Source organism: Vulpes vulpes, chromosome 14 (assembly GCF_048418805.1).
Source record: "Vulpes vulpes isolate BD-2025 chromosome 14, VulVul3, whole genome shotgun sequence".
NCBI classification, from domain to species: domain Eukaryota; kingdom Metazoa; phylum Chordata; class Mammalia; order Carnivora; family Canidae; genus Vulpes; species Vulpes vulpes.
Window position 1 is genome coordinate 41,806,948 of NC_132793.1, and position 27,891 is coordinate 41,834,838.

Consider the following 27,891-nt stretch of genomic DNA (forward strand, 5'->3'; position numbering starts at 1 on the left):
ACTTCAGTGATCTTAAAGTCTAATCTGTTCAGCTTTTGAATTTTTTAGATCTTCCTATATATCCATAAATTTCTCTTTTTTAAGATTTATTTACTTATTTTAAAGTGAAGGAGAGCAAGCAAGAGGAGGGGCAGAGGGAGAGAGAGAGAGAGAATCTCAAGCAGACTCCACTCTCTAAGCATGAAGCTCAATGTGGGGCTCCATCCCACAACCCTGAGATCAGAGTATGAGCCAAAATCAAGAGTGAGACACTTAACCAACTGAGCCATCCAGGGGCCTCTAGGTCCATGAATTTCTGAGGGCAAGACATTCAAAGCCCAAGTGCTCAACATTCAGGTTTGCCTCCTGTTGGTGTCACCTAATATCCCATGGCAGATACTGTGAGGGTGACTTCCAGAACCTCTCAGTACTCATTCTACATGTTGAAAGCAAATACCAGGGGATCCCTGGGTGGCTCAGTGGTTTAGTGCCTGCCTTCGGCCCAGGGCACGATCCTGGAGTCCCGGAATCGAGTCCCGCATTGGGCTCCCAGCATGGAGCCTGCTTCTCCCTCCTCCTGTGTCTCTGCCTCTCTCTCTCTCTCTGTCTGTCTGTCTCTCTCTATCATAAATAAATAAATCTTAAAAAAAATAAAAATAAAGAAAGCAAATACCAGTGATTATCTGCCTGAGGGCTCACTTCTTGCCTGTGTATAAAGCAAACCCAAAGTGTCAAGAGTCAATGTTTCTGGAGTCATCTTCAATCAGTGATGAATGGGGAACTAGTCCCTAAAGATCTCAGTTTTTCTCAATTTTCTCATCCTTTACTTGTAATAACCGTAGGCATGTTCTACACAGGCTCCCAGAGTTCTCCAGCTACATTACACTCTAGCTGGCCAAAGTGGTAACCAGGTTGACCATATGCAGTTATAAATGCTGCAGTAATGTGATAAAATAAAATATCAAGAGAAATCTTAGTTAGTAAATCACTTATCTCTCAACACTGGATTGAAAAAAAAAGCCAAAAAAATTTTTAATTCATAGGTAAACTAGTGGGTAAAAAAATAAAGGAATTATTTGAAAAGTAGAAATAATGACAAAAAGCCAATCCAAAGAAAAAAGCAATGTTGCTGCCAACATTTTTTTCTCTATGGTTGTCTCTAATCTCAGGTTCTCTAAACCTTGAATTTTAGTGGGGTATGTGATAGGGAAAAAGAGATAAAACTTGTGCCCAAATTGGGAGGGGACCTGATCAAGAATCTATACATGAGGCTGGGACCCTTAGACGACAGTGCTCTGGAGTGCAGACTAAGAAAGAATACCAGACTGGTGGGAAAGATGATAGTAGTCCATTCATGTCTCACCTTGACAATAGAGAAAACATTAATAATAGTAATAATTTTTAAAAGAAACTTGTTTAAAAAACTGTGACCATAAACCACCATCACCAAATTAGACAGAATTAATGTAGCCCAAACATCCTGAAATAATCCAAGCTCTGATGGTAAGTTTAAGTGTTCCTGGTTGGTAGCACCCTGAGAGCTGGCAGAAACAAAGGCAAATCCTTTCAGAAAGGACCATCATCCTGACTCAAAATTCCAAAGCACTCCAAGAGATGATCTAAAAGAAATGAGCTCACAATCAAATATCACCAAATATGTAAGAAACAAGGCATGATGAATGACAGGAAAAACAACAAATGAGATAATCAAACTAATAATGATTGCAAATATTAGAATAAACAGAAGATATAAGATAAATAGATTTAATAAATGTAGAGGTATCAAAGAGATGAAAATCTAATGAAGGAATAAGAGACACTCAAAACTGAACAGGTATTTTGGAAAATGAACCAAATGGGACCTCTTAAGAAAACCATCATAAATAAAATGAGAAATTCAATGGGCAGGGAAAACAGCAGATAGACACATATGAGATGAGAGTTCATAAATGAGAGAATCAAACTAACAAAGGAACCCAGTGATGTATGAGAAAACACCATACAGAGCTGGTGTGCTGGAGAACAGAGTGAAAGGATCTCATGGGTGATCAAGGCTCCAAAAAGCAAATTAAGAGGCAATCTCTTAAGACATAATCACTGAGATATTTCCAGAACTGCTCAAAGAATTACATAATCCTCAGATGCAGAAAGCACACTGATCTTGATCAGGATAGATAAATGACAGATAAATGGGTAGATAAAAATCCACATGTAAATATATCCTAGTTAAACTATATAACCCCACATTAAAAAAAGAAGGAAAAAGCCTCTTCTAAATAGCCAGGGAAAAAAGACAAATATAATACAATTAGGAAGAGAGCTTCCATATCAATGATGATAGAAAGCTCAGGACTGTAGGATAGTTTTTCAAAGCACTAAGAAAAAAGCTACTGTCAGCACAGATTTGTACAGTCAGTAAAGATAAATTTAAAAAGAAAAAGATTAAATAAAGACATTTAAAGACAAACAAAATGGAGACTTTTCTATCAATAACTCTACAGAAACTTCAAAAGATAAACTTCAAAGAAAAGCCATCATGCTCAGAAAATCTAAGCTACAAGAAGGAATGGAAAGCAATGAAAATTATAGACATGTCATGGTAAGTCAAAGGAGTTAAGAATTAAGGTTGAATAAAATCCTTGACAACAACAGTATAGAAATTAGAAGGTGGTGATTGGAGGTCAAGCACTCTAAAGTAAAATCTTATTGTTTGGGAGAAGCATAAAGAGTGCACTGAATTTGAGACTTTGTTAAGTTTACACCGGGTAAGTGTGCTCAATTTTCTATAATGTATGAGGAGGCCTTCTGGGCGTGGGGTGCTGTTTCTTAATCTAGATGCTGGTTACATGAGTATGTTCATATTGTGAAATTCCAGTAAGGTGTGCACCTACTATATGTATATTTTTCTCTTTTTTAAAAAAGATTTTATTTATTTATTCATGAGAGATGGAGAGAGAGAGAGAGAGAGAGACAGAGGCAGAGACACAGGCAGAGGGAGAAGCAGGCTCCATGCAGGGAGCCTGACGTGGGACTTGATCCTGCGTCCCCAGGATCACTTTCTGGGCCGAAGACGGCACTAAACTGCTGAGCCAGCCAGGCTGCCCCTAATGTATATTTTTCTATACTTAAATTATACTCTACTGAGAATTTAAAACATAAGGAGGGAAATATCTAAGATAACCACTGAAATAAAAGAAATAGGGTTATATGATTTCCCAACACGGAGAAAAGTGAATTAGAGAAATACACACATGATGCAAAAGAAGACAAACAAGGTAAAAAAGTAAAGGAAGAAAAGAAGCATAAAAAGGCAAAGCAACAGAAGAAAATGTAAAATAAGATAATAAAAGAGAATTCAAATATCTGTAATCACAATCTGTAAATTTTATTAAAAAACAAAAATTTAATTTTCAGTAAACTCTGCTTTTATATCCTCTCAAAAAAAGAAAAAGATAAAAATTTATGGACCACCATAAGAACTTTGAAAACATAAAGCAAATGGTTTTTATAATCATACCTAAAACAAATGGCATAAGATATTATGCAAATACTAACTAGGGTTGGTATAGATGTGTATAATATTACACAAAAATAGGCTTTCTGAACAAAGCATTACTCAGAGGTAAAATCAGTCACTAAAAAGTGGTAAGAATTTCAATTCACAAAAACACTGCAGGAATTCTGAGACTGTATGATACCAGGAACAGCTGTAAAAGAAACACAATTTGCAGAAGACTGGAAGAAATGGGCAAATCTATCATGGTAGTGGAAGGTATTTAACAATTCCTTCTCTATAATTGAATGATCAAGGACAGAGAGACAGAGAAAGAAAAGCATAGAGATAGAAAGGATTTGAATAATAGTAGGCACCATAGCTTGCTCTTTAAAAAGTGTTATCCTTGGGAGAAACAAAAATCATTTTAAAACATGACTTCAGTACCTGAAGTAAAAACACCTACATATCTCTGGATAAGTTTGTTTAGAATGTTCTTTTAAAAATGAATAAAATAAAATAAAACCATATGGATTTTTTTTCTGATTCCAAAACCAATCTAATATGCTCAAATAAAATAGCAAGATCTAGTAAGTGCACTGTTCGGTGTTTGGTCTTCATTAGACATCCTTAATCTCCGGTGTGAGGCAGGAAGTGTTTTTAATGAGTCTGTATTGTGAGAGTCACACACATTGTCAAACCCAGTACAGGTGACCACAGGCCTATCAATTAATTAAACCGCTCCGTTCTGCTTTGAAGCCTGGAAAATCACTGGTTTGAAATTGTAGAGGAGAGAACCAGGTCAATGTATTAGCTGAGATTACAGAATCCTATAAAAAGATGTTTTTTTTATTCAATTAGAGGGTGCATTTATTTATTTATTTTAAAGATTTTATTCATTTATTTGAGAGAGAGACAGAGAGAGAGAGAGCATAAGAGGGGGGTGCGCAGAGGGAGAGGGACAAACAGACTTCCTGCTGAGTGGGATGCCCAATGCAGGGCTCAATCCCAGGACCCTGGGATCATGACCTGAGCCAAGGGCAGAGGCTTAACCAACTAAGCCACCCAGGTGCCCCTGGAGGGTGAATTTAAAAGGTAAGAACTGAGCAAATGCTGCTTTTATCAATTGGAATTTTTCCTATTCTCTCCCTGAGAGCAACAGTTGGTACGCACATGCAGCTCTTAGGAGTCAGAAGCTTCAGCACAAGTGGAAAATGAGATAAGGTGGAGAATAGGCTATATATTCTGGTGTCCATTTAGAGGCAACAGTGAGAACAGATCCACTGGTTTCAGACCAGGCACCTGGTTCTTTCCCTGTTCCTCTGATGAACCGTTTAGAGATTTGGCAAAGTATCATGCATTTTGCAACCTGACAGGGAGCCATTTACAAAGGTTTGCTTTTTCTTTGGGGCAACTCCCAAGCATGAAGAGAAATTCTTTAGATGGTTTATGTATTTGTTTTCCATTGTTTTCATTAAAAGTAACAGCAAAAACAGCAAATTTGTGTTTGTGTTATACATAACACATATAACACAAACAGCAAACACATATAACACATATAACAGCAAACACATATAAGACAAACACATATAACACAAAAAGCTCATATAACACAAATTTATTACCCTCAAGTTCGTAAAGCCAGAAGTCCAACATGGATTCACTGAACTAGAGTCAAGATGCCAGCAAGGCTGTGCTCCTTTCTGGCGGCTTCAGGGAAACAGTCATTTCCTTGGTCATTTGGTTGTTGACAGAATTCAGTTCCTTTCAGTTGTAAAACTTTCAGTTGAGGGCCATTCCCAGCTTCTAGAGGCCATGCACGTTCCTTGGCTTCAGTCTGTTTCTCCATCTTCATAGCTATCGGCAGTGGGTAAAGTCCCCATTATGCTTCAGATCTCCCCTTCTTCTTCTGTCTAATCTCCCTCCCCAGAGTTGGAAATGGTTCTCTGCGTCTAAGGATTCATGGGATTAAATTGGACCCCACCCCCACCCCCAGGCTAAGCCAGGCTCCTCTCCCCATTGCAAGCATAACCTTATTCACAGCTACAGAGTCCCTTCTGCCATCCATATAAGGTTAAATAGTCATGAGTCCTAGAGATTAAGTCATGGGCATTTCTGGGGCTTTTGTTCTGCTAATCACAGTGGGATAAAGAGGTGGTCCCAGCACAGCTGAGGTCTTATAGTTTGGGGACCAAGTTGGCACTTCAAACTTCAAACTGAGGAAAGTCCTTCACTGAGCAGATGATAGCCCTGTGGTTGAGAAGGGGAATGGGGTGAGCACTCTTTTCCTGTTCACCCTTCCCCTCCTCTACTCCCTAGCTGCAGGGTCTGAGCCCTGAAGTGAGGAAAGTCCAGAAGGCAGAGCAGTCTTTATTGGGCTATGGGTCTTTGCCCTCATTGGCCTGGCCAATGGTTAAAGAATCCTTTTTATGGGTTCTTTAGAGGGTCCCTACAGGGCCTCTCTCTCCTATGGTTCTCTTGAGCAAAGGAAGTGCATCTTCATTCAGGTAATCAAATTCACTCTTCTCTCAGCTTCTGTGCATTCAGCAAGCTTTATCCAGCATGTTCCTGCTGAGATCTGTTCACTTCTTCAGCCACCACACCAGATCTCTCTCTCTGATGACCTCATTGACCCATAGAAACAACTGTATTCTTTCCACTTTCCCAAACTGTCTTTCATGGGAAGGAGTACAGAAAATGCCAGCCTTCAAGGGCTCAGGCATATGGTGATAGATAGAGACCCAGCTGGAAGCTCAACTGTATGGAATGGGCATCTATGAAAAGTGGGAGACAGAATGAAGAAGGTGTGGAAAGGGAGTCAGAGAGTCAAGTAGCCAATGAACTCTAAAATGAGGTTTAGTCTCAGGTGGACTTCCTCAGAAGCAGATGCTGAGACAAGAAGTTGAAGGCAAGGAATTTACCCGGAGGGTTCCTTCAACACTAACAAAGAAGTGAGGGCATGATACGAGGAAGGAAATGTAGCTTGACGGGTGTGTGGTTCCGTTAGCTATATAATGGGCGGCTGAAACGTCATGCTGTGGGAGAACATGAGGAAACGGTGTGGAGGGAGCTCACCTGAGGGGCAGGGTAACTGAGATATTGCTACACCCTCTGCCATCACTCATTTGTTGAGTGTCCTCCCAGGGGATGTTTGATGTCCAGGCATTTCTGGCCTGTGCGTGCAGGAGCCAGCAGCTCAAGTCAAGAGCTGCACACGGCAGAGAATTCCAACCAGAGAAATGGTGCATCTGGGACCGAGTGAAAATGGGAGCTTATAAGAGAAGCACCCAGGCTGTGACTGAGCCCTCTAGAGACAGAATATGTCCCAGAATCTGGATAGAGATGAGTCTATAAGTGAAAAGGAGCTTTCAAAGCAGAAAGACACAGGGTTCACTGTGACTGAGCAGCCAAGACCAACACATAAAACGACAGCATGAGAACCCTGTGTCCCTTCTCATAGTTTGCTTTGGTAACCCCTTTCAGCTGTGACGTTTAATTAAAGCCAGAAGGAAAGTGAGGGAGAAAATGAATGTGTCAACCTGGGGAGGGAAAAGGAGTGGTTCCCGAGGCTCATTCTAAACGGGGCCACGGGCATGTCTCCCAGGCCCAAGGAAGGCTGCGGAAGAGCCCAGGTTTGCTGGATGCTGAGATTGCCTCCAAAGAAAAGACCCTGTGGTGTTATTTCAGGGCTGAAATGGCTTTCTCGGTTTTCTCTTCTTAATTTGCCGGAGACTAGTCCAGAGGAAATAATTAGAGCTGTTTCGGTAATGTGTTTGCTTTACCACTTTCAATTAAGGATGAGAATATAGTGAAGGAGAGAGAGAGAGCATGTGCACAGCGGTAGGATGACTTTATTCGTCGAACATTCCTCCATGCAAACTTGCATAATCTTTCTTGGTTATTTTAAACGAATGAAGCCCTAAGTGGTTTTCTTTAAAACAGTTTTATTAAGGTATAATTAAGGCACAGTAAATTGCACACATTTAAAGTATACAACTTTGATAAGTTTTGACATAAATACATGATGAAACTGCTCTTCCAATCAACAGAGTGGATGTATCCATCATCCTGAAAGGCTCTTTATGCTTTTAATGAACCCTCCCTCTGGCCCCTCCTGCTTGATACTGCCATCCCTGGCTCAGGTAACCACCTGCTTTCTGTCATTATAGATTAGTTTACATCGTTAGAATTTTGTAGATGGAAACTTTCAGTGTGTACTTTTTAAATCTGGTTCCTTTCACTCACTGTAATTATTTTGAGATTCATCTGTGGTTTTTCTTTGTTTGTTTTGTTTTCCTGTATCAATAGTTCATTACCTCTTAGTGCTGAGTGGTCTTCAAGTTTTTAAGTTTGCAAAACCAGGTATTTCTTTAATTCAGAGACATACCCATAGCAGTAGTTTCCTAGGGTCGCCTTAACAAATGGCCACAAACTGAATGGTTTTAACCAACAGAAAAGTATTCTCTCTCAGTTTTAGAGATAGAATCCAAAATCAAAGTTTCAGCAGGGCCATCGCTCCTCTGAGGATTCTAGGGAAGAATCTGTTCCATGCCCTTCTCTTAGCTTCTGGTGTTGCTAGCAATTTTTTGTGTTGCTTGGCTCCTAGACCCATGATTTCCATCCCTGTCTGCATCTTCATGAGGCATTCTTTCCTGTGAGTCTGTCTCTGTATCTCTTCTCTTCTTAGAAAGACACAAGTTATCTTGGGTTATGGGTCCTCCCTGCTCCAGAGTGACCTCATCTTAGCTAATTACATCTACAATGACCCTAGTTCACATCCTGAGGTTCCAGGAAGGACATGACTTTGGGGCTATCCCACCCAGTACAGTCATTCCTCACCATTAAACTTTATACGGCTATTTAAATTAAATTAAGAAGACAGAGCAAATTTTTTTTTAAATTCTTGACCTACCTTGAGATAATGTAAGCCGAGAATCAAATTTCCCAAAGTGTGTTCCAAATAATTACATATGAAACCACAGTCTCTAAAAATAGGAAAGCATGGTCAAAAAAGTTTGATGAATGCTGGGTTAAAAAAAAAAGTGTCTTTATTGTAGCTTTAGTAACATGTATAACTGGAATAAACTTGGCTCTTTTCATTGCTTTTCTCACCACAGCATTGCTTTCAGAAGAGCTACAAAAGAATTGAAAAGCAATTTAAATCTTTATTGCAGAACTCTTGAAAAACACCACAGGGGAAATACTACATTATGTACAGTAAAAATGTCCCCCAAATCCTCATCCATGTCCCCTAAGCCTACTGATTACCTCGAAGCAGCTGTCCCCAAATTGTAGAGTTGTCCCTTTGAATAAACCTCCTCAAACCTTCCCCCCTACATAAATAAAAAGTGAACTGATCTGGACTCTTCTGTCCCATCCTCCCCTCCCAGCTGCCCAAATTCACTTTTTTAGAAAGGGGGAAAGCTCTGTTCTTTCTAATGTAGAAAAATTCAGCCTTTAGGAACATCTGATTTTCCTCCCTAGCCTCTTTGCTAATGCAAACACACTAAAACCATCTTAGAAGGTCAAAAAGAAAGAGTGAGGAAAGGTTGTGAACATTGAGAAATTTTCCTGAGCTATGGGCTAACATGGGCATGGCTGAACCAAGAAAGAGGTATTGAAGGAAGAAAAATGGCAGCGTCTCAGAAAGATGGTTCCTCCCTTTGCTCAACCCCAAGGCTTTCTGGAGAAATACACAGTGAAAATTGTTATCTTGATGCCCTTGGTTGGCCTCTTCGAAAACAGTCTGCCCATATGGACTTCTCCCTGCCAGTTTTCAGATAATCAGTTTACACAAAAAATTGTGCAAACAAGATTTACTGTTCCCAGACTGTCAACAGTCTCGCTTTCTTCCTTCTGTCTTATGACTCCTGTTTTTGCCTTTATTCCTTGGCTCAATCCTCCAACTGACTCCTTCTCATGTGAGTAAACAATCCGCCTGCAAAACAAACTAATAAGCATGATCTAACAAATGTCTCTGGATTGTTCGTTGACAAGAAACATTTTTTCTTTTCATCTTGGTCACATGAATTAGACTTCACTATGAATATCCTAGTAGGGTATACCATGTACTCCAGCCTTTTCTGAAGTTCTACATTTGCCTTTTGAACCTTTTTAATGATACAAGAAAGGCATCAAATGTTGATCCTACCCCCAGCCCCGCCCCCACTCCCCATTTACTATGTCGTTACCAATTAGATCTGCGGCTGACCCACAATGTTTTCAGTCGGGAATCACTAAAAACTAGGCAACCAGTCCACTGAACATGTACCATACTCAGGATATACTCAAAATACTTCATTTCTTTTCTATCATTTTCCTTTAATGTAAATTCCTTGCCCCTGGGTGAAAAGCTGGGTAAGTCAAATGAATTAGGCAATTGATAGTATTATGGCCACTGAACACACACATACAAAGTCTCAATTTAGAAGTTAGACTAACTACTCCTTAATAGAAATGAAATAACTAACTATGGCTTGTCAGTTTTCAAGGGGTATAGAAAAGGGTGTCCTTTTCCATTCTTTCACCACACTGCTTTCTCCTGAGCATGCTGACTGCACAGCCTGCCCTCCTGGGGATTGGACCAGGAAGGCCTGCTCTTGGGAAAAGGCCATGCTCTGATATATTGAGTGTGTTTATTGTCTATGTCTTGACATAGACAATAAATTCTTTGAGGCCAGGTAAACAATTACCAAACTTCTTTCTGTGGAGTACCCTTGTGGATTCTTCTGGGTGCAGATTTCACAGTGTAGACCATGGTTCTCCTTTGACCAGCCACTCTGCCTCCAGCCCATGGTTCATAGTCTCTCCATTGGGGGCCTCATAATCTCTGCAAGGTGGTCCTCTTGCCCAGACCCTGACATGGCTCTGGGGAGCTCTCTTTCTTTCAGGGCCAACAGTTGATCCATGGGAGACACTCATACACATTGTGTCCCATGGGGAATGGGAAGAACATTAATCCCCACATGCAACAGGCTCTCCTACACCACCACCAAAAGATCTCACAGCCCTTCCCCCTGGGGATTTACTGCGGCAGGAGACAGTCTCCCATTGCAAGTTCTCTGAGTGGTCCCAAGGAAGTAGGCTTGACAAGAGGGTCCCAAGTAAGTAGGCTTACAGCCTCCCTACTTTTAGCAACACGGTCTTGTCTAGAAAGTACTCATCACAAAAATCCTCTCTGTACATCTGCACTCTCTTGAGCCCAAGATGAGAAGCTCAGAAATTTTAAAACTAGTTTTCTTCTATTTTCTTTGTAAATGATGTAGGTTGCATTCTGGCTCCTAACTTTGGAATTGCATTTCTAGTGTACTGTACCTTGGTTTTCATTAGGAACTTCAGTTTTAAGATTCTGTTAGAATAAGACATGTGTCAGAGGGGGAAAATGCTAGCATACCCCTTTTCTAAGAAAAAAAATCCAGAAATTGGACAACCTAGCACTATGTGATCTTTTTCTTTGATGCTGTACTGACCTGATTCTCTATGTATACATAATGTAAGGGAAGGACGACCTATGCAAATGTGAAAAAGTCATGACTCAGAGGGAAAAAAAAGTAACAAATTTAAGTACTTTGAAGTTTTGTGGGGTTTTTAAAAAGATTTATTTATTAATTTGAGAGAGAGAGAGCACATGGAAGTTGGGGCAGAAGCAGAGAGAGCAGACTCCCTGCTAAGCACACAGCCTGACTCACCACCCTGAGGTTATGACCCTGAGATAGTGACCTGAGCTGAAATCAAGAGTCAGATGCTTACCTTAGGGAACCCAGACATCCCTAAGGACTTTTAAGTTTTAAACAGTATATTCTAAGGCCCAAAACAATTTTTGAGATAAAACATTTTTAAATAAATATTTTTAAAATGAAACCATTTGGTTGTTCAGCAATAAGTTATTTATGAAGCAAATAGACATACTTAATATTCTAGATAACCATGCAGTAATTACAAATAATAATTTAGAACTAGATCCAAACAGTTTTTATGGTTTAATATCCTTTAATAAGTGTGTGTGTGTTCATAAAAAATTGTGGGAAAGGATAAACACCTATATTTTAAGAGGAGTCATTCCTAAGTGGTAGGATTGTGGGTAATTTTCAGCTTTACTTTATATTTTTCTACGGTCTCTGATTTTTTTATACTGAATACTTTATACATTTTAATACCTTTTATAATGAGAAGAAAAATGAGAAAGATGTTTTCATCAAAGGGAAAAATACTTCTGCCACAAACGTAAGGTTTTTAAATCAAAATGATTATATTTGGGTTTACTGTTACAAAATTCAGTAAGAGCATTTTTATAATACTTCTTATGTATTTCATAATATCCTCTTATGTATTTTATAATACGTAAACAGATTTCAATTCTGAATCAGGCAGTTTTTGCACATGACCATATCGGTGACAATTTTTTGAAGATATTGACAAGCCAGACCATTTACAAATGGATCTATTTATAGTCTCACAATTTATATTCATTTTACTCAGTGGTTGCAAACTGATTGTAGGGAGAATTTTAGCTGTAAGGTTAAAATTTGTGAGCATTTTCCCAAGCAAACAATAGGAATAGATCCCTAAGAAATGAGTGGCTTCATATGCACTATTTTTCAACATTCTTGTGAAAATAGATTGCTTGTCTTGCTTTTCAATACTTGATATATACATTGTGTCTGCAACTTCCAATGATACAGATTTCTAGTCTTCATGTTTATTTGAATACCTATTTCATAGTTGCTATAATATAACCCTATGCTTTACTAACAGTTCTTCCTAAAGCCTGCAAGGAGGACATTCGACTATGTGTGATGCATTTGAAGAGAGCAGATAGCTGCAGCAGGCCTTAATATGTGCAGTGTGTTCCTACTCGGCCTTCCTTGGGTACTGTAGCACTTACAGATGTAGAGTAAATGTGCAACCAGAATGATCTGGTATAACATTATCTTTTCATTGGAGTTTCTATTTTTGTCACTGTTTCATTCACTTACCATAAGAGCTTAAACCATAGCAATTGGCAGAAGCATCGCTGTTGGTTTGGACTGAAGACAAAGGGACACATGCAAGGGTTTTATTTCCAAAGAGGCTTGGAGAGGAATTTAGGATTTTCCCTAGATTTTGCTGGGAGAACAAATGACATCTGAAAATAGCTAAGCGCACATTGAAACCAGATTCCTGAGGAGTCTGTACCTCCAATGACACCTGAGGAGTCCTCCAAATTCCACATCCGCTACCAGCCAGTTCAAGCCAAAGCTTAATTTTTATAACTTGAAAGGTGTATTTTCCTGCACAGGGCACATGGGGAGACAGGGAATGTGGAACCGTGGCATTTGTTGGGAGCTAACATCCAAAAATGTCAACACATTTGTGCATGAGATGGGAGCGGGCGACTTTGTCCTCACGTAATGGACGGTGACATTTCTGGTAGTTTCTCTGTTTGGAGGCAGGAAATGCTGAGCCTGAGCATGTTTCACCTGGAGAATTGTATTTGCATCTGCTGTTTGTGGATCAACATGAGTTATTAAAGAATACTTTCTAAGTAGCCTGTCCCTTTTGCTTCCAAAAGTTGAGTCATGCCCTTACCCAAAATCAGTTGCATAGGCTCCCAAACTTGATTATGCACTATTTCCCATTTTCTGAAATTATGCAAGCTATTTATATGCTATGTAAAGTAATGAATATGAGTGCAAAGAGATTTTTACATTTTAAAAAATAAAACTAACTTGACTACTTTGGAAAATCTCAATAAAGGCGAATAACTTTAAAAATTGCTATGAATTAACAGTAGCTTGACTATAAAAGATTGGGGAGAAAATGTCAAAAGTAGGATGGTTCCACACTGGGATTATTTTCCAGTTGGTACTCCTGCTGTTGTCAGGGTCATCTCATTCTTGTTCTTCCTTAAAGAGATTAAAAAATCAGAACTGATACGTGAGTCAGGGTATGGTTTAATGCAAGAAATGCTAAGCAGTCCTGAGCACTAACAATTGCCAATTAATCCATTTGCAGGATCAGCCTTCGATCCTATGCCCAGAGATTTCGTTGGTCTAAGATACAAGCCTCTGGATTTTTAAAATTTCCCCAACTAGTTCTAATATGTGGCTAAGTTCAAGAACTACTGCTCTAGAACACTGCTGCTCTGACTTTTCCATACAGTATCACCTGCAGATACCGTGAAATGCAGATTCCAATTCAGCAGGTCTTTATTGGGGAGGCCCGAGGTTCTGCATTTCTAGTAAGCTCCCAGGTAATTCGATGCTGCCTGTTCAGGAAACACACTTTGAGTGGCCAAGCATTAAAGGAGATGAAACCAGGGCCCCAAACAGCTTGATTTGCAACTTCACTGCACTCGCAATCACCTGAAAGGTCTGAAAAATACCAAGGCCTGAGTCTCCCCGACAGGGATTCTGACTTGATTCTCTAGAAGGTGATGTGTTAAATTGTGCTCTTGACAGAGAACATTTTTGTTGAGCCATCCTGTCTGTGCACTGCTGCTAAAATGCTGTTTGTTCTCTGTCCTCAGGATGATTCCCCAGTTCTTGTCCATTCTCTCCCCTGCACTTAGAAAGTTAGTCTGTTGCTTAAGGGTTCCCTCAATTAGCCCATATCTTGACACCACCATTCCCAAAGGACTTGCCCTATACTATCAATCAACTCCAGAGACTCTGAAAGCATAAACAAGTCACTCCTTTGAGAACAGAGACCATGTGTTATTCTTCCCAGATCCTTCAAACTCAGCTCCTGGAGCTGTAGAAATAGCACATGGGTTTGGAGCCAGATGCCATTCTCTGTGGAAAGCTAGCTTAGTGACAGGTTTCAGCTGCTGAGAGTGTTTCATGCCTCCATGAGCTGAGAGGCCTGGTGTGGAGAAGAACTAGAGAGAGAGCTAGCCATCTCTAGAGAGAATCTTTGGGAATGCAAAGAGCAATCTGAATGTCTAAATTCACACCAAAAATTAGAATGTTGAACTTGATATAGCTCTTGGAATGACTGAATTAGAGCTTATTATGAATCTTCAAACCAGCAAAAATTTGCACAAATATGTGATTCACTGTAGAAGATCGAGAGCAGAAATCTTTCAGAGACTGAATACTTGAAAAGAATTCGTTGAACATTTATTATGGGCTGCTGATGGCAGAAATGCTAATATACACCAGAGATGCCGCACTCCCAGCATGTAACTTCGGAAAGAGCAACCTCTCAGCTTTGCATAACAGATACTATTTATCTTGTTGTGTGTGTATTTTACATTCATTCTACCATTTAAACCTCCAAAGAATCTGCCATTATTCCCAGATTATTCTGCATGGCACTTTATGGATTTCAAAATATATTCCCACCCGTTATCTCCTTTGATCCTCATAATAACCGACAGGACCACTTCACACTTGAAGAAAACAAGACTCAGAGAGGTCAAGTAACTTGTCCAAGATCACACAGCCAGGAGGTAACAGAGTTTAGATTTGAAAGCTGATTTGGCCAAGTGCTCAGTACCCTTACTTTGTGGTAATATCTAACTCACTCAGAGCAACCACAGTGTTTGTGGGTCTTAAGGCTGCTTTATTAGGCTAAACTCACCATTTTTTTTTCTTTCACAAGACACCTAACATCTTCCTTCAACAAAGGTGTTAAGGACTCCTGAGAAGCAGTTGTTCTGGAAGCAACACAAAGAAAACAAAGTTTCTTTACAGCGAAAAATCTGTTAAGTGCTCCTTCCTAATTTCCTGGTTTCCAACTCTCTGCATACTATGGAAACATCAGTTTTGTGGCTAACTAGTGGTCCACTCCAATTACCTAAAGGGAAGACTATCTTGGAAGTAAACAAGTATTATAAAAGCTTAAAACATCAGTTCCAAAGAATTAGTGAAAAAAATGTCAGAGTGAACTATGGGTGTGTGGCAGATTGCATTTTCTGAAAACGGCCACATAAATATCTCCCTCCCATATGTCCCTCTTACATGGTGATTTGGCATTTCTCCCATGGAGGAATGGGGTCTATGTCCCTCTCCTTGATGCCAGGTAGGTTTTGTGACTGTACCAGAAGTGCCACTATGTTCCTTACAAGGCCAGGTTATAAAAGGTGATATAGCTTCCATTCACTCCCTTGGATGCTCACGCTGGAATCCAGGCACCATGCTGTGAGAAACCCAAACTAACCCCATCAGAGAAATCGCCAAAAAGGGCCCTGTGGATCTGTTCCAGTCAGTAGCCAGTATTACCATCAGATGAGTGAGTGCAGACACCGCCAGATGATTCCAGCCCCAGCCATTAAGATGGACCTTGCTTTCCAGTCTTTTCAGCTAAGGTCCCAGACATCTTAAAACAGATACAAGCCAGCTTCACTATGTTCTACCCAAATTCCTGACCCACAGAACCCACGATCATCCTAAAATGGCTGCCTCATGACATTACACTTTAAAGTGATTTGTTATGTGACAACAGATAACTGATACTGGATGACTGATTTTTCTATCATTTATTATGACTATAATATCAGGCTTTCAGGATAATTGAACCATTAAATCTAGGCTGTTACATGTAATTTAAGCACATTAGAAATCCAGACTTATAGTTTATAGTCTCTGTAGTAAAATAAAAATGATAGGTGTGTTTGAAATAAAGGATGAAACAATTCTAAATGTTAAACGCTAATGTAATTGCTAACCACACATCATTGAATAGGCATGCAAATAATAGTGCACAAAGAAATGGTGAATATTAAACTATAATTCAAACAGTATACTATAGAAAAATTGGGGAAATGTCTGGTTATTTTTTATAAATGACCTACTTAGGGATATCGAAGACACAATTACAGCCAAAGTTTAATTTTCACATGACAAAATATCTAATTACATTTTATTTAAGCAAAATGAAGACAGGTAGATAAACAAATTAGAAATGAGTTTTGTTTTCATGTCATTTGTTCATGCATGTAATGTTATTCTATTTATTTATTTTCTCTTCTCATGAATAGGGTAGTAGAAAAATGAAAGGGAATTGGGAAAAATTGGTTTTGAGAAATATATAAGTATTTCTATACATACATCTTAGTTTTTTTTTTTCATCTTAGTTTTCTAATACGTATATTAATTTGTGTGGACTTTAGCTCCTTCAAAAATTTAATGAGCTGTTAGCACCTCCAGTTTCAGAAAACTATTGGTTTTAAATATAGTAAACACATGATCATGAAACAGGCCAATTACATCACTTTGATTGTGTTGCAAGATGCTTGCCTGAAGACTAGCTGGTCTAGCTGTCTTTTCTTCTCCCAGATGGAGAAGGAAGGACCTCAGGACAAAAGGGATACACAGGGAGGGGGAGCCCTGGGCTCTTTGAGGTCAGATGCTCCTTTATTCACCTCCTCTTTGAGTACAGCATCAAGGGATCCCAATTCAAGAGAATAATCTTTGCACTCTGTTAAAAAAGAAACAAAGAGCCCAAGTTGGAGCCCTTTGCCCCCTAGGGAGGGCAAACCAACACTTAATTGTGGTTTCCATGTATCCCAGGGATATGATCTTGTAATAATCAATCTGAAACTTCCAGATCAGTTAGAGTGAGGTCGTCTGCATGATAAAAACCTTGCAGTTCCCATCTCCACAAAAAGGACAAGTAGCAACCTTTTCTTTTCTTTAGTTAGTAACTCTTGCCCCACCTCCTGCCAAGAGAAACCTTCCATTTCCTACAACTGAGAGTTTCTCTACTTGCGAGGTGGGATGCTATCCTATTCATCAATCTCTTAAAGAAGCCAATTAGATCTTCAAATTTACTCAGTTGATTTTTTTAACTCCTTCTTTATGATTTTCTAGTATGCAATTAATTTTATGGGGGGAAAATCCTTAAAGCAACTTGCTTCTAAATGAGGTTTCTAAAATCTGCTCTTCTCAGAATTTACAAACGATACAAAGCTTTTCAAGGGTGCAAATGTTCATAGCTCTCTCTGCCACTTTATTATATCTTATGCTCTCAAAGCCCAGAAGCAAAAGTCATTTTGGGGGAGTTTATTTACATTTCTGGTAAAGAATTCCTGCCTCTGTTCCTCCTTTCCCCCCCCCCCCCCGCAAATAAAACCTAAAACTTACAGATAATTTCTTTCTTTTCTTTAAATCATTATTCAATAAATATGTTAAAATTCTACTGTTTAAAACAAAAAAAGGAGGGATGGTGGGAGAGGGGATAGCGGATTTCCTTGTGGCTCTGGAGAAAAGACATGTTTAATAGAACTAAATTAAAAAGCAAAACCAGAAAATGAATAAAGAGGAATTCCAGCTGCCAGCTAGGGGTCTCTTCCAAGGACAAGTCATCAGACACAGTAACATACAGACTAATCTGATGTCCACTGCAATCACCTAGGGGCATTTTGAGACCTACCTGCCTAGGTCCTATTGACTGACATGCAGATTTTATAGATGTAGAGCTCCTAAGGCACCTGGGGTGATTTCAATATACAAAGATGAGTGAGGACCCATTTAGGACAAGAGAGTTCTGATTGCCTTCTAAAAGGGTTGCAGGAGATGTTGTGTCTACAACATCCAAATGCCATTCTGCTGAGCCTCGCATTGTAGTAGGTACCTAAGAAGAAGGTGAAATTTAGATTTCTTAAACTTTCGCTTTTTACTTACAGTATTTTCCTCTCCAAAATGCTGCCTGCCTTAAATAAAGGCTTGCTTGCCAAGGATATCTATAGCAGTGGAGTGAGTCTTGTTTTTCTTCTTTTAATTCTGTCTCTCAGGCCAGATTCATTCTCTTTGAGTCCTGATCATATAAATTATTGATTTTTGTGACCTGGAGGAGTGATGAGAAATGACAGAAGTCCCACTTCGGGGATATCTGGAATAGGTTCAAGCAAATTTGCTTGATGGAGCATGGCCTACAGCCTGAGCATGTGTAGAGGCTAAAAAATGCAAAAAAAAAAAAAAAAAAAAAAAACAAAAACAAAAAAAACCCACAAAAACCAAACAGCTAATGGAGGCAAGTTTCACACTCCACTCGGTTTTTCAGGAAACAGGAAGGCACCTGCTGTTTACTTAAGCTTCTCCAAATGCAGGTGTTTTGAATCTAAATTTGAATGGGCTGGCATTTCTTCCAAAGCAGCTTTGCACTGCAGCTCTTAGAGTCTTAAGTAACTCAACATATTTATAGGCAAGGTTCTACCTGGGCTAAGAATTAAACACAGCCACTGCTGCCTTTGTTCCAGAACCATAGACTTGCCTGATTGTGGAAGTTGTGCCCCTCAATTCTCCTGAGGCTCTGGCTGAGAAACCTCAACTGCTTACTGGTAACTTGAAGAGGTGGAAGTCCATGGATAGAGGAAGGTCAAGTGGTTTGCTTGATGTCACAGCCTACCAATGAAGTCGAGAGATAATAGGACCCAGCCCTCTGCTAGTGGCCCAAAGAATTTCTTCAACTGTCACTTGGTACTGGTTGTTTCTGTGTGTGTGGCGTGTGTGTGTGTGTGTGTGTGTGTGTGTGTGAATATGCCTGAACAGACACCCTATGTGTCCTTATGCATGTTAATAAAAGTGTTTCACCTTAGAAGGAGCAGTGGCACACAACTTGAAATGTCTGTCATGTTTATAAAGAATGTCTGCGATTTCCAATCCAATGAACCATCAGGGAGTGAAGGGACTATATGCAATTGACATTTCTCAAAAATGATGCAAGAGAGACTACAAAGGCACATTATCAGTATCAGAATCCCCCATGGGAATTAGTGTGATTAAGAACCTGGAATCAAACTGCTGGAAATAAACTTCCATTATGTAAATTTTCTGTGCCTACTTTTCACATCTGCAAAATGGATTGTTTGGGGGTAGCTGATGAATTAATACCTGTAAAAGATATGGAGAACAGCAGCTCGTACATCATCTCAATATAAGCTAGAAAATAAAACATTTCAACACTGATGGATTGACCAGGCTACTTTGATTTTCTTCCTACGTTGTGCTGAGAAGACTGCTTCTTCCATTTGTAACAGAGCTCTTTCCTGAAATGTGCCTGAGATTTGTCCCATTTTAGTCTTTTCTCACTGCCGTCATTACAAGAGTGAGGGTTCCTTTACCTGGGGCCAAGCTGGCACAGAAACTTCTCAATTGCTCTCCTTGCCTCTGCAAGGATCTGTCCCAGATTTCCATTGGCTCCCGTTTGTGCCTCTACTGCTCCTTTCATCTCGCCACGCATGCCCAGCTCAGAGGCCCCTGCCTGCCACCCCACGCCTAACCCTGTGCTGTCTCCACTCCTTCTCCTGCGCAAACTCCACCCACCGCCCCTGCCTCAGAGCGCTCCCCCTTCGTGGGTCAGGACCACAGACAGGGCGCTAAGGGATGACTTGCCTCTGGCTCAGTCCTTGGTCTCCTTGTGGACCGAGTCCCGTAGGATTTGCACCCTCTGAAAGGAGAAGGGTTTTCCACACAGGGTGGTAGCAGTGAGAGAAACAAAGGAAGCAATAGATCAGATGGACATTTTGAAGCCCAGGAATGGCAACATTGCAAGACTCAAGGAAGTATGAAAAGTAGCTTGATACTGTTAATTCCCTCTGTCTTAACGTGCAGCGAAATCTCCTCCCCTGCCCAGAAGTAATCAACACACATCAATTTATTGGTGATGTCACAGGAAGCATTAATGTATTATAGCCCTATGTTCTTTTTTAAAAAACTGCAAGATTATGTGAGGAAATAATTTTGAGCTCTCTTATTTTTCACTTCTCCTCTTCATTCTCGTGGTGAGTTTTTTTTTTCTTCCTTCCCTTCTCTTCCCCTCTTCTCCTCCCCTCCCCTCCATCTTTTTCCTTCCCCTTTCCTTCCCTTTCCTTTCCTTTTTTAATTTGTTTATTTCTCTCCAATGGTGCAGTGCACATCTGCTTTGGCCCACCACTTCCACTGGGGCACTGCTTCTCTTGTCCCAGCCATGGGTTTCAAGGAGCAACTGCTGGTCACAGGACCCTGTCACTCTGCGGCTGAGCCAGTCAGAGTCCTTGCCTAGGATTTTTCCAAGTCTCACCCTGAAGCCTACTACAATCTGTGTCTCACACAGAACACTGTATAATCTCCAGTTGGGTCCCTGCTTCCCCCTCCGTCTGTCCTCTGCCCCTCCAAACTGCTCTCCTCTTAGCAGCCAGAGGAATCTTTTCTCTAAAATTTAATTCAAATCATGTCAATTCTCTTTTTGGTTCCCTCTTTTGATTTACCATCCCACTCCAGATGAAATCCAGGATTTTCTCCACTTCCCACTAGCTCCATCATTTCATCTCTGGCCACTCTCCTCCTACTGTCAATCTGTTCCTTATACAGGCCAGACACACTCCCACCTCAGGGCCTTTTGCACATTTCTGTTCCTCTCCTTAGAATACCCTTCCCACCAGGAGTGGCTATCCTTCCCCACATTTAGGTTTCTGCTCAAATGGCACCTTCGTAGGGAGGTCTTCCCTGAACTCCCCACACAAAATAACACCTAGCTGCCACTCTCAGCCCAGGGGCCCTATTTCCTTACTCGTCTTAGCACGTAACGTCACCTGATATTCACAATTTTTTAAGTATCATGGTCTCCTCCTACTAAAATGTAACCTTTACAAGAGAAGAAAATTTCTCTGTTTTTGTTCGTGTCCCTGGCATTGAAAAAGGTGATCCACACAGCACATCCTCCTTACCTACTGTCAAATGAATGCCTTACTGAACCATACCTCTACAAGAATGTGTCTTCAACCAAGTCCTAAGAGACTTTGAAAGGTCACATTAATAAATGTCTTAGGTAATGAATGCACAAGGAAAAGATTCAGAGATAATCCTATCAAACCTCCTCTTTCTAAAGAGGAGAATATGAAACCAAGAGTGAGTTGAGTGAGGTGCCCAAGAACACACAGCTATTCATTGTGCAGTTGCTTTTGGCAGAAAACAAAAAGCCCGGCTGAAGCTGTTTACCAGCCTCACAAAGGAAGGCACCCATGCTGTGTGCGAGCCTCTCCTGATTTCAATTACCTCTGGTAAGCTCTGAGCAGGAAGCAGGTGCAGCCAGCTGGCTTTGTTTTCTTACGGGCCAAAGCAATACATGGCCTCTACCTAAGAGTGTTTCCAAAGAAGAGACTTGGGGAGCATAGAACAGAAGGTCTCCCTGGCCCCTTCTCCTGTCTCTATCTCTGGCTGCACAAAGGGATTGAATACGTCTGCCAAACAAATGACTCCCACGTCCCCAGAGCCAGAAGTGGGGCAGCACAGGGGAACGTGCCTGAGGTGCTTGGATCTTCATCCCTCTCTCCCACAAGCAAGTATTTCTGTTCCTTCCCTGCCTCCATTCTGCACATCCACACTCCCCAAAGAATGGTGCATTGGGCAGCCCAGGTGGCTCACTGGTTTAGCGGCTGCCTTCAGCACAGGGTGTGATCCCGGAGTCCCGGGATCGGGTCCCGCGTCAGGCTCCCTGCATGGAAACTGCTTCTCTCTCTGCCTGTGTCTCTGCCTCTCTCTCTCTCTCTCCTTCTCTCTCTCTCTGTGTCTCTCATGAATAAATAAATAAAATCTTAAAAAAAGAATGGTGCATTAAATGATAAATGATTTCCAGCTTGTTTGATAACAGAGCTCTGTTCTCAAGGAATCCTGATTAGTATCTCCTGGATTCTTTCCAACACACTTTGAGAAATGCTGCCATAATATAGAATTGTAAATCAAGAGGCAGTGCCGATGGGCCCTTCGTAGAATGCCTTCAATTTTCAAGTTAGGGAACTGAGGTCTAGAGAGGTTTAATGGCATGCCTCAGGATCACCCGTTCAGTTATGGCACAGAGCATACCAGGTCGCGGCCTTCTCTCCATCAGACTGCCTACTGAAATATGTCAACTGCAGTTTCTGGGCAAGAACCAAGTTCAATTGCACTATTCTCATACAATGCAATTCTGATGTTGCTCATGGTAGATAAGCGAACCTTGCAAAGAGTTTTTTGCTAATTCATTTAATGAAATATAACATTACATAACACCTGTGTGTGTATATATGCATATATATTCATACTATACATCTATGTATATAAAATATATATATGCATATATACACCTAAGTACATATATATGATGCTTCAGACGTATAATAAGACATATTGAACAGTATAATGAACACTATGTACCCATCACCCAGCTTAAGATGTAAAACATTAAAAACACCAGTGAATCTTGCTATGCAATCCACCCTAGAGAATTATGGTTTTTTAAAACTTAGTTCCAGTTAGTTAACATATAGCGTTAGATTAGTTTCGGGTATACAATATAGTGATTCAACAATTCCATATATCACCTTGTGCTCATCATGACAGGCCTCCTTCATCTCCATCACCTACTTCCCCCATCCCCTCACCCACCTGCCCTCAGGTAACCAGCAGCTTGTTCTCCATAGTTAAGAGTCTGTTTCTTGGTTTCTCTCTCTCTCTCTCTCTCTCTCTCTCTCTCTCTTTTTCCTCCTATTCTCATTTGTTTTGCTTCTTAAATTCCACACAGGGGTGAAATCATATGATATTTGTCTTTCTCTGACTGACGTACATCACTTAGCATTATACTCTCTGACTCCATCCATGTCATTGCAAATGACAACAGTTTGTTATTTTTTATGGCTGAATTATTTATATATATAATAATCTTGGATATAAATACATCTGCAGCAGCCCCGGTGGCTCAGTGGTTTAGCGCAGCCTTCAGCCCAGGGTGGGATCCTGGGGGTCAGGGATGGAGTCCCACGTCGGGCTCCCTGCATGGAGCCTGCTTCTCACTCTGCCTGTGTCTCTGCCTCTCTCTCTCTCTCTCTCTCTCTCTCTCTCTCGTTCTCTCTCTCTCTCTATGTCTCTCATGAATGAATAAATAAATAAAAATCTTAAAAAAAAACATCTACAGCAAAATCATAGGAAATATATATATCACATCTTCTTTATCTATTCATCAATCCATAGACACTTAAGCAGCTTACATATCTTGGCTATTGCAAATAATGTTGCTATAAATAAAAGGATTCACTTATCCCTTTGAAGTAGTGTTTTTGTATTCTTTGGGTAAATGTCTACTAATGCAATTGCTGGATCATAGAGTAATTCTATTTTTAACTTTTAAGGAGACTCCATACTGTTTTCTACAACAGCTGCACCACTATGCATTCCTACCAGCGGTGCATGAGGGTTCCTTTTTCTTCACATCCTCACCAACTCTTGTTTCTTCAGAGCAGTATGGTTTTAATTTGAATTTCCTGATTACTAATAAGGCTGAATGTATTTTCAAGTGTTCAAATGTTCCTCTTCTAAAAATTGACTGCTCATGTAATCACCTGATTTTTCTATTGAATTTTTAGTCTTCATACAAGTTTTTATATATTCTGGAATTGAATCCTGATCATTTACATTAATCATTTATATTTCAGATATTTCCCCTTAGATTGTGACCTGTATTTTTAATTTTTCATTTTGGCCTACAATAAACATAAGTATTTTGTTCTTGCAAAGTTGAATTTACCATTTTTTAAAGAAGTTTGTGATTTTTAACTCTAAGAAATTCTCCCCTACCCCCAAATCCATAAAGATATTCTCCTACAGTTTCTCAAAAAAAATTTAATGATGTGCTTTTTGTCTTTAATCCAACCTGAATTTATGTTTACATAGATTGTGGAGGGGGAACCCAACTTTATTCTTTCCATACAGTTAATTATCACATCACTATTTATTGAATGTTCTATTCTTTCACCACAGATCTGCAATGCCAGCTTTGTTATTCATCAAGTTTTTATGTCAATACAGACCTGTTTTGGGGTCCTCTCTTCTGTTCCATTGTGTGGTCTCCTGAAGCCATAAAGCTCACAGCAGGTATGAATTTCATTTTCCTTTAAAAAAATCACTGAAGCTGAGCAGTGGGCCTACAGGACTATTCCCTCTACTTTGTGTATATTTGTTTATTTCCATAATAAAAGAGTTAAACAAGTAACTGTAGCTATAGAATGCATTGCTGTGTTGCAGATGCTTACAGAGCATGCTATTGTGGGTACCAAATCTCTGCTTTTCAATCCTTCTCTTTGAAACACCTTCTTCCCAGCCATCACTCATTCTCTTGGCTAGGACACACACCTAATGACTTATCCACTGGAAGCATTTGCTGATCCCATGAGGCTGGGCTGGTTGGGTGACCTTTGTCCAGGACTACCTCCAGCAAGACTTTTACCCCAGCAGTTCTTGACTTTCCTGGCTGACACTGCCATTACACTGAGCTCCCTGAGAGTAGAAACGGTGTCACATTTCTATTTCCCCACAATGGAGCAAATTGCAGATATCAGATGCCTTAATGGTTACTGTGTGAAAGACTAACTGAATGAATAATGTATAAATGTTCAAATATTCGTTTAATGATAAGCAATAGGAAAGAGATAGGGGAGACTAGCAGGTTGCTGACTCGGAGGTTTGGTCTTTAGGGTATAATCAGTGCTGGGATGATTCCAAATGCAAAGCCCTAGACTCCATCAGCAGAAGGGCTGGGAAAAGCCCATCCTAAAAAACAAAACAAAAAAACAAAAACAAAAACAGAAGGTGTCTGTGAGTATCAGCAGAATATGTGACCTAAATGCACGTGAAAGCATTTTGCAAGCACAGAAGCCCTATACTCCTATACAAAGTAGCATGACTATTATTATCAGTAGCTTCTGGTAACTCTTATACTATTCATGATTGTCTTTTGCACTTCTGAAACAGTGACTGTTTAGAAATCCAAGATGCATGCCAGAAATAACCAAGATCATTTTCTAAAATGCTCTAAAATGCTAAGAAAAACAGAGTATGGGATCTATCAACAAAGCAGACAGCACAATTCAGCAAACAGCTCAAAGATAATATGATCTGCCCCGCCTTGATGACAGTTTGAAATACAGTTAGGAAAAATAAAAACCTTTTAACAACAGAACCAATTAATAGTCAAAGCATAACGATAGTGTCTGTTTAGAGTGTGCAATGTTTTCTTTTTGTTTCCCAGAATCTAGCACAAGTGAGATCATGTTGCTGCTACTGGTTGTTTGTACCACCAGAGGATAAAGGTTCCTACATAGAACACAGAAAAATGATTCTCTGCCCTACTGTACTACTTGCTATCACAGAGTAAATCCTTTTCTTTTTTTTTTTTTTTTTGTTTGTTTTTTCTTTTATTTCTCCGAACTGGAAGCTATCTACAACAGAATAGAGAGAACAACCTCTGATCTTAATAATTAAATACGAGAACATAATGATTGTCTTCAGTTTACAGATGAGAATCGAGTCCAGGAGATGAAGGGAGTTAGGCACAAGGTCACGTGGCCAGTGAGCTGCAAGATTCCCTGACTTCAAATCAAGTGATCTCTCCCCTCTTTTGTGGATTTGGGTTTTTTTTTTTTAATTAATCTGTATTACACCCCAGTTGGGATGAATCAAGCAGATAATATGTAATGCCTTTTTGGAAATGGAGAAACAATGTTGGGCAGTTTGGTAATTGGACAGCAAAATGAAAGGGGTGAGGAATTAGGGAAAGATTCCAGGCATTCTCATTGCAGGGTAACCCCACATCGGATGTCAGATGCTGTTGCCTCAGAAGTTCAATGCCAAATTTTCTATTCCGAATCTGAAAAATATCTTCCTCTACCTACTTAGCTCCATCTAAGGCTATAAAAGGCAGTGAGGTGTGGTGTGTGGTTTTATAAAAATTAGCAAAAATGGTGCCAGAGGAGAGCAAAACACAAAAGCAGATGTGTAAGCATGTGTAATCAGAAAGCATTATGTACATAATCCTAGAAGCTTTATTCAATGGCTCACTCTATTTCAGTAATCATGTTGGTAGATGAGCTAATTGCAAATTTGTTAAATATTCATAACCAGCAATTTCTGCTAAGTGACAATGAACTGTCACAGTCGAAAGGATTACAGACCTTAGTATGACATGATTCCATAGGCTGCTTCCTGTCTTTGCCCAAAAATCATATTCCACCCTCTTTCTACCTATGACACAGGCATTGAAGAGCAGGGCAAGGCTGAGGAAAGTGCCCCAGTGTGGAAGGAGGGAGCAAGCCTGTCCACATGCAAGTTTTAAGCCCAAAGCTCTTCCCTAACATCCAGGGTTTTCCAGATGGGTTTGAAGAATACATTTTTCCAGGTCCTATTCCATTTTCAACGCCTTTTATGGGAACACTGCAATGTGGAAGTGGGAAAAACCAGAGGAATAACTACAAATTATTTTCACCAATGTTTTTTTTCTGTCATTTAGAGACTTGCTACTTCAAACTGTGGTCTGAGACCAGCACCACTAGCATCATTGGGGGGCATGTTAGACATCCAGCATCTCAGATCTCACCCAACCCTGCTGTCTCTTGATCTACATTTTAAAAGCATATGTGTCCTCACATGAATAGTATGCCATTCAGAGCAAAGCACTTCAACTTTTTCTTTCTTTTTTTTTTTTAAGATTTTATTTATTTATTCATGAGAATACACAGAGAGGAGAGAAAGAGAGTCAGAGACACAGGCAGAGGGAGAAACAGGCTCCACGCAGGGAACCCAACGTGGGACTCCATCCTGGGTCTCCAGGATCAGGCCCTGGGCCGAAGGTGGTGCCAAACTGCTGAGCCACCCGGGCTGCCCGCACTTCAACTTTTTCAAGGGGAACAACCAAATATCTTTTGTGATTCAAGATCACCTAAGAATAGAGGCTCAGATAAAAGAACTCACAGCTCTGGTATTCTGATTTTTTTGGAGATCTATTAATCCCCAAAATGCACTTGGAGGTTAACACATCTGTTTTGCACTTTATCAGTCACTGCCATGACTGTAGTAACTGTCATTGGTGTTTCTCCTTTATCCAATGTGTAGGAATTCCCTGTTCTCTTCATTGGCTTTTACAGTACGCTGCTCCAGGTGAGGTAATTCGTTGGTTTTCCATGGGACACAAAGCACATTCTATCGGTCAACTCCTTGATAACCTTACACTGTGTTAGGCAGTTTCTTCATGCAGTCCAAATCAACTTACATCTCCACATACACTCCAACTCTTCTTATTTACATACCCAACCACTGACAAATCTATATTTCTTGATTTCAGTTTAGTGTCTTCTTATAAATGCAGTTTTCATTTCACTCTGACATTTCCCATTAGAGTCACAGTATATCAACTAGTTCATCACTCAGGAACTCATTGTCACATGATCAGTTGCTATTTATTGCGCATGTACTAGGTGCCAAGTACATGGCTCAGCATAGCACATGTGCTCTCTCTAATCCTCTCAGGAAGACAGCATATGGTATTTCTCCCATATTCAGATAAAAAAAAATGGTCTTGGGAAGCTTAAATCATTTGCCCAAAGTCACACAGCAAGTAAATGATGACATCCAGATTAAAACACGCCTTAATATCAGTGAGGATGACAGAACATGAGAGACTCCTAACTCTGGGAAATGAACAAGGGGTAGTGG

The 27,891-nt window shown here is 40.1% G+C and overlaps 1 long non-coding RNA gene across 2 annotated transcripts; it reads left to right on the forward strand.

The window, feature by feature from the left end:
• The first annotated feature begins 4,459 nt into the window (after positions 1–4,459).
• On the forward strand, positions 4,460–27,891 carry LOC112922737 (uncharacterized). 2 transcript variants are annotated; one of them, XR_011996983.1, is made up of 3 exons: positions 4,460–4,567; positions 24,166–24,279; positions 26,888–27,891. It is a non-coding gene; the product is annotated as an uncharacterized lncRNA (long non-coding RNA). The 2 variants fall into 2 exon arrangements; XR_003235509.2 differs by lacking the exon at positions 26,888–27,891 and having other exon boundaries at positions 24,166–25,575.